The sequence below is a fragment of the Canis lupus genome, chromosome 35 (genome assembly GCF_048164855.1).
Source record: "Canis lupus baileyi chromosome 35, mCanLup2.hap1, whole genome shotgun sequence".
NCBI lineage: Eukaryota > Metazoa > Chordata > Mammalia > Carnivora > Canidae > Canis > Canis lupus.
Genome location: NC_132872.1, coordinates 21,935,724 through 21,942,772, shown reverse-complemented (window position 1 = coordinate 21,942,772; position 7,049 = coordinate 21,935,724).

The window sequence follows — 7,049 nt, the reverse complement described above, 5'->3', positions numbered from 1 at the left end:
AGGTCAAATTAAAAACAAATCATAAGCCTTTCATTTAATTTATAAAGCTATTTTATTAAAATTTTAATTTTTAGCTATCTCTTTCTGACATTACGTAGGCAAAAAGAAATGGAAACCTTATAATAAATGGTAGTGGGAAGCAGTAGAGGATGAATACTATGTGGAGATAATTTTTTGCTCTATGATCCTGGTTTTTTTCTTTTAGTACAAGGTCAAATATTCAGTTATTTTTCTTGAGTTTGAAGTTCAAAGTGAACGTTTGCTAAAACCATGGCCCGAATTCTTATCAGGAAATCTTGAGACCACAAATCAAATCAACACTTATAATTAGATGGGTAAATTTAAGTTTTAATAAATCTGGTTGTGTAAACTTACATCTAAAGTAAAAAATATTTAAAGTCTGCTTTTTACATAAAATATTGGAAGAAAATAATTTTATTTCTGATTGGCAATGATGAAAGGAAGAAATCAACCTAAGGGGGACTGCTGATTACTTTTGGAAATTATTAACATGATTTTCCTGAAAACTCAACATATACTCCATTTTGATTGAAAGTATCCTCTGAGCTGTTATGACAGATGAATGGAAATATAAAATAGACAATTGAGACAAGTTCTATTCAAGTACAATTATTAGAAAACAGAGCAAATCAATGCATAAGTGAGACCTGACTTATGTATTTAAGACTGTTAATGCTTTGAGAGAATATTCATCCACTAAATTTGCATAGGGCTTTTATGTTTGCAGGAGCAACCTTGTTCAGTCCTATACAGTATATACCAATTAACCACAATCACAGTTCTCAAGGATCTTACAGACTAAGAGGGAGATACCTTATATGTATACGTAATTACACTAGGGAGTGGTATATTGCACATTTCACAAGAAATGTAGAAGGAAAAGAGTGAAAAGAGAATTCGAATGAATTGAGAGGTCACTACTGGCTGGAATGGTGACATAAAGTGCCTTAAAAAATACAGTAAATCTGGAACTTGCCAAATCGGGAAAGGATGAAGTGCATGTCATGAAAAATCTTTTTCCCTAAAGAAATTCCAAGGATATGAAATTATAATCTGAATTCAAATTATCTAAATTATTTTATGTGTAATCAGGACACAAATGTAGTGAATAATGGACAGAAATAGGAATCAAGAAGTTTGATCAGAGCCTATGTATTTAACTTATGATGCTTTTCAAACAGCTCAAACTCCCTCGTTACCATTCTTCATTCCATCACGTTTGCCTTTGATTTCAGAGTACAAATACTTATAACAAATACTTATAAATTGTAAGTTTATATGATAAATCAAGGGCATGCTTTTATATATCCTCATAGTCTGAGAACTTCAGTATATCGCACTCTGAACTGGCAGGTTGTAACATAAAAAATGGGCCATATAATATTTTCTTTCATTTTAGCTTAATGAAAATACTCTATCCTGACCTATAAGCAGTAATTTTCTTTAAAAGTAGATGCAAGTTTCAATACTTCCCAAACACAAATCCTTTTGCATTTTTCTCATTACCTTTTTTGCTCTATTACACTCTCTGTAGTCTACATTTCTTTATTTCCTAGGCCTTGATTTTAATTGTTATATGAATTACATGCTTGATCACTATGTTCAAATTATTTACTTCATAGTGTTTATGATACTAATTTTATATATATGTAACATATATATTTTTATATCTCTTCCAAGTTTATGCTGTATGACTTTGAAGAAATTCCTTCAACTCTGTGGTTTATAGATTCTCCAAATGATTGGTCTGCTTTGAATAATTTCTATGATTCCATTTAGCTGAGAATGTTATATTTTAAACCACCTCTTTCCCAAAGAGGTGAGATCTAGACTCTTTTGGCTATCAAGATATGGAGGCTTCTGTACTGGGCTCTATCCTCTAGGCATGGAGCCAGGGAGAGAGGGGGCTCACAGAGACAAGCTGATACAGTCAGCTATCATGTATATGATAAGGAATAATCCACTCTTTTATAGATTAGTAAACAGAATTTTTGTGAGATTTTATCATTTCCTAAGTCTGTTCCTTATTTACGCTACCCCATGGACTTTTACTAAGTAGGTAATGTTAAATAAACTGATGGTCAAATAAACAAAACACTGCTATAAATAATCTTTGACAAAATATAATTCAAATTATTATGTGCTATTTATTTTTTATTTCAGTAATCTTATTAAATTTGTATCTATTATATTTGTCAGTACTTTGAATTATCCATTTTGTACATGTGTTACACTGAAATACTTGACCTGTTAGCATCCCAAAGTTGTATTCTAAAATGTTATATTAAGGGCTCCTGGGTGGCTCAATCGGTTAAGTATCTGACCTCGGCTCAGGTGATAATCAAGCCCTGTATTTGGGCTCAGTTGTCAGTGGGGAGTCTGCTTGTCCCTCTCCCTCTACCCCTCCTCCATCTCATGCTCTCTCCCTCTCAAATAAATAAATAGAATCTTAAAACATTTAAAGATGTGAAGTTAAAAAAATAAAATAAAAGGTAATAGGGTAGGTAAAGTTAATTTTGGTAAGGTTTTTATAAATGCCATGTTTCAAAAGCTAATTATGCAGATTACAATTTGACACTGAATGAATTATAGCTGTAGTTACAAAATATCAGCTTATTAAGCTGACTTTGAACTATAAATTGGTAAATTATTCAGTATGATATAAAATAGTAAGAAAACTTAAAGATCCAAGTAAAAGCTCAAATTATTTTAATTTTTAAAACTTGCTTTCTGTAATATTTACTTTGCATATCTATAGGAATTTCTCCTTATTCTAAAATTATTTCTTTCTAATAGCAATCTGCAAAATTTTTCAAAACAATGAAAATCTTATACTCTAACACCTACATCTATCTCTAAAAGGAAAAATGAAACAAGAAAATTTTTACCAGATCACCATTAACAAGCTTTTTTTGTTGAAATACCTCAAAAATGGAACCCAATACGATGTGTCATCACACAGGACTTCCATCTCAAGCCAACCTCTCCTAAAAGTTTTTCATTCAGAAACATGTTAAATACTACCTGAATTGAATACAGTGTCTTTTTTCCCTCATGATTGGCATGAAAAAAAAAAAAAAAAAAGGAAACTCCACTGTATTTTCACTAGCTGAAAGAGAAATAATGGATATTTGAACAAGAATCCTCATACTTTAACTGTTTGCTATTCAATGGGTCCTACTTACTGCAGATAAGCCTAAATTACCTTAATCTCTATACAAAATAGTCCCCCCTGCCTTACTTATTATAAAAATTCCTATGTGCAAACTTACAAACATGCAGCACACTCACACACACACACACACACACACACACACACAAACACACCTATCTTCATGAATTGAACCCAAAATTATATTTGGCACTACAATATCAATACATTGATTAGGGAGTGTAATATCACATCTTATATTAAATTTGGATATTAAGAAGTTTGCTTTCTTTCAACAGTTATATATTAGTTGAAATATTTACCATTAGTTTATATCTGATTGGGCTAATGAACATTTTAATCTTTATAAGTCAAATTGAAAAGTCATGATATTAAGGTTTTGAAGCCCAAGTGAGCTAACTGTTGTTCTCTAAGATAGGATAAGTTATATTTTATACCAAACTATAGAAAGCCCATCAATAATTTAGAGTAGACAGGTGCATTTTTTAAAAAGGCGGGGCAGGGGGATAAAAGGAAAAGAGCAAAGTTAAGAGAAAAAATGAAGAGGAAGGCAAAGAGAGATATAAATGACAATGAATATGTGAGGCCAAGTAAGTTCTTGCTTGTTCTTCAGTGTCCTGGATCACATTTCTCCAATTTAAACCTGGTTCTCCAGTACTCTTCATCCATCTTCATCACTACCTATTTAACTCCTGGTCATCTTTCTTCATTCAGTAAAGAGGGTGCCCTCTCTCACAGTTTTCATCTCAAAATCTGTAAGTCTAGGTAACTTTGACATCCAAGGGGGTGAAACACCACATACAGCCCCATATCCTGGATCTACCAACCTGGCGTTCCTAAATCTTTACTGCCTTATTTGTTTGTTTGACAGGAAAAAGACTGGGAATATGTTTTAGAATTATTCTATATTACTGCCCAACATTATTTTTCTGCACCTTGCTAAAATCACATCCTCCACTGCACTGATCTCTTCATAGGTGGGTTGGAAATTTGTGTTTGAGCCTCTAAATAAGGGTATAATGACAGAGTTGTTTTAGCTGCAATTCTAAAAAACTAAAAAAAAAAAAAAATCCATTTCTTGTACTCAAAATAGCAATGTTTTAACTGGATTTCAATTATGTTTGTTACGTCTGTTATTTCCTATGCCAACATCACATTGTTATAATTATTGAGAAGAAAAATCCAAATTCCAATTATCCCAAATTATTTTCTAATTTGTTTTTATTTTAAGATTATTTTTACATTTATTCATCTTAATTTAGAATTTTTTTGTCCTGTTGTAAAATAATCATAGTAAAATTTCAAGTAAAACTGCATTTCCTATGTAGATAATTTTGGGGGCAATTGGCATCCTTTTAATAATGAGTCTTCCATTTTAATAATCATGTTCCTCTGTGTATGCAACACTTCATTTATGGCACACATATTATTTTTTAAGTTTTTATTTTTATTCCAGTTAGTTAACATACTATGTTATTTTAGTTTCAGATGTACAATATAGTGATACAATTCCATACATCACCCCATGCTCATCACAAGTACACTCCAAAATCCCCATCACCTATTTCACCCATCCTCCCATGTCCCTCCCCTCTGGTAGCCATCAATTTGTTCTCTATCATTATGAGTCTGTTTCTTGGTTGTCTCTCTCTCTCTCTCTCTTTTTCCCTTTGCTTGTTTATTTCTCAAATTCTACATATGCATGAAATTGTATGGTTTATTCTCTTTCTCTGACTGACCTCTTTTGCTTAGCTAGATCCATGTTGTTATAAACGGTAAGATTTCATTTGCTTTTATGGCTGAAGTATGTATATATGATATATCACAACTTCTTCATCCACTCCTCAATTGATGGACACGGGTTGCTTCCATATCTTGGCTATCATAAACAGTGCTGCTATGAACATAGGGGTGCATGTACCCCTTTGAATTAGTGATTTGTATTCTTTGAGTAAATACCCAGTAGTGTTATTGCTGGGTGGTAGAGTAGTTTTATTTTTTACTTTTTGAGGAACCTCCGTACAGTATTCCACAGTGGCTGCACCAGTTTGCATTCTCACCAACAGTATTAAGAGGGGTCCCCTTTCTCTGCATCCCCACCAACACCTCTTGTTTATTGTATTGTTGGTTTTAGCCATTCTGACAGGTATGAGGTGACATCTCACTATTGTTTTGATTTGTATTCTCCTGACGGTAACTAATGAAGAGCATCTTTCATATGTCTCTTGGTCATCTGTGTATCTTCTTTGGAGAAATGTCTGTTCATGTCTTCTGCTCAATTTTTAATGGGATAATTTGCTTTTTGGGTGTTGAGTTGTTTAAATTATATAGATGATAGATGATAGATAGATAGATAGATAGATAGATAGATAGATAGATGATAGATAGATAGATAGATAGCCCTTTATTGGATATGTCATTTGCAAATGTCTTCTCCCATTCTGTAGATTGTTTTCCAGTTCTGCTGTTTCTTTACTTTAGTGAACATTTTCACTTTGGTGTAGTGCCAACAGATTGTTTTTGCTTTTGTTTTCCTTGCCTCAGGAGACGTGTCTAGTAAGAAGTTGCTATGGCCAATGTCAAAAAGGTTACTGCCTGTGTTTTCTTCTAGGATTTTTAACATTTCAAAACTGTTTCACATTTAGTTCGTTAATCCATTTTGAATTTATTTTTGTTTATGGTGTAAGAAAGTGGTTTGTTTTCTCTCTTTCGATGTTACTGTTCAGTTTTCCGATGCCATTTGTTGAAGAGACTATTGATTTCCTATTGGATAGTTTTTCTTGCTTTATCAAAGATTAATTGACCGTATGCTTATGAGTTTATTTCTGGGTTTTCTATTCTGTTCCATTGATCTATGTGTCTATTTTTGTGCCAGTACCATACTATTTTGATTACTACAGCTTTGTAATATAATTCCAGACTTGAATCTGAAATTTTGATGTTCCCAACTTTGATTCTCTTTTCCAAAACTGCTTTGGCTATTTGAGATCTTTTGTGATTCTATGCAAATTTTAGAATTGTTTCTTCTAGTTCTGTGAAAAATGCTGTTGGTGGGACGCCTAGGTGGCTCAGCAGTTGAGTGTCTGCCTTTGGCTCAGGGCGTGGTCTTGGAGTCCCTGGATGGAGTCCCACATCGGGCTCCCTGCATGGAGCCTGCTTCTCCCTCTGCCTATGTCTCTGCCACTCATGAATAAATAAATAAAATCTTTAAAAAATGCTGCTGGTATTTTAATAGGGATTGCATTAAATGTTTAGATTGCTATGGGCAGTATAGACACTTTAACAATACTTGTCCTTCCACTCCATGAACATGGTATGTTCCATTTCCTTGTGTCATCTTCTATTTCTTTCATCAGTGTTTTATAGTTTCATCACACAGGTCTTTTATCTCTTTAGTTAGATTTATTCCTATGAGCGGGGTGACTGGGTGATGAGTACTGAGGGGGGCACTTGACGGAATGACTACTGGATGTAATAGTATATGTTGGCAAAATAAACTCCAATAAAAAAAATATACAAAAAAAAAATCCCTACGTATCTTATTATTTTTGGTGAAATTTTAAGTGGGATTGTTTTCCTATTTTCTCTTTCTGCTGCTTCATGTGAGAGTGGACATCTGTGTTTTGTTCTTGATCTTGTCTTGTCCCTGCTCTCAGTTTTCCCTCATTGAGGGTGATGTTAGCTATGGGTTTTTCATATACGACCTTTGTTATGTTGAGGTATGTTCCCTCTAAAACTATTTTGTTGTGGGTTTTTATCATGAATGGATGTTGTACTTTGTCAAATGCTTTTTCTGCATTTATTAGAATGATCCAATGGTTCTCATCCTTTCTTTGATTGATGTGATGTGTCATTT